A 1,065-nucleotide genomic window follows, 5' to 3' on the forward strand; every position below is an offset into this window, starting at 1 on the left:
GGGTAGTGTGAAGGATCATAGAAAGGGTCCGACTGAGGTGACATCCATGCCTGGCATTCCCACCAGGAGCCATCTGCTGGCCTCCCCCCTCCAGGCTGGAAGTGCCAATATCCCTCATAAATTTTATTTCCCCAGTTGGAGCAGTTCCCTTCACTCCAAAGCTTCCAGCTCCACACAGAAATGGCATTTAAGGAGGAGCTGCTGATGCCTGTTGATATTTCACCTCCAAGCAGCACATGGCAAAAAGGGCTCTGGGTTTGGAGCCCTGAAGGAGCCAAGTTCCCCTCCCCACAGAGGCTCTTTCCTGGCCACCACGAGGAGGTTGTGAGCATGGAAAGGTGACCCCATGTGCCAGTGTGGGGGTCAGGAGGAGACATGAAGCCAGCTGGGAAGAGGCAGATGGGTGTTCCAGCTCTCCTAGTCAACCACAGGCATTTCTAGGATTGCCCCAGAGATGCCATTTCCTTGCTTCATTTGGGAGAAACCCTTAAGAAATTGCTTTTTTCTCCCCTCCAATCTCCAAGCCATGTTGTTCTTCCCGCTGCACCATCCCCAAACACAGCCCAGCCTCACATCCCACCACCCTGAGCCCCTCCAAACCCACCTGCCAAAGCCAGGAGACCACTTGCAAGCCCAGGGGGTGAAAGGCTTTCAAGACATGCCCTCAAACCCTGCACATCAAGGCAGCACCATCACACAGCTCCCCAACAGCAGGTTGGCAAAGAGCTGCCCCGATCTCAGGGAGCTTTTCATCTTTAAAAGGCGTGAAGGAGAACAAAAGGCAGCGATCAGCACCCGGCACACAGGGTTGGAATGGGGCTGGGGGAACTGCAGCTCCTGGGCTTGCAGGCCAGCACAGCATCCCTGGAATCCCTCTGAAACTCCTTATCCCTGAAAGTCAGAGAATCCCAGAATCAACAGGGTTGGAAAAGACCTCTGAGATCATCGAGTCCAACCTGTGACCCAACCCCACCTTGTCACCCAGCCCATGGCACTGATGCCACATCCAGGCTCTGCTCAAACCCCTCCAGGGACGGGGACTCCACCCCCTCCCTGGGCAGCCCA

The sequence above is a fragment of the Manacus vitellinus genome, unplaced genomic scaffold, assembly GCF_001715985.3.
Source record: "Manacus vitellinus isolate BGI_N305 unplaced genomic scaffold, ASM171598v3 scaffold_27_pilon, whole genome shotgun sequence".
Lineage (NCBI taxonomy): Eukaryota > Metazoa > Chordata > Aves > Passeriformes > Pipridae > Manacus > Manacus vitellinus.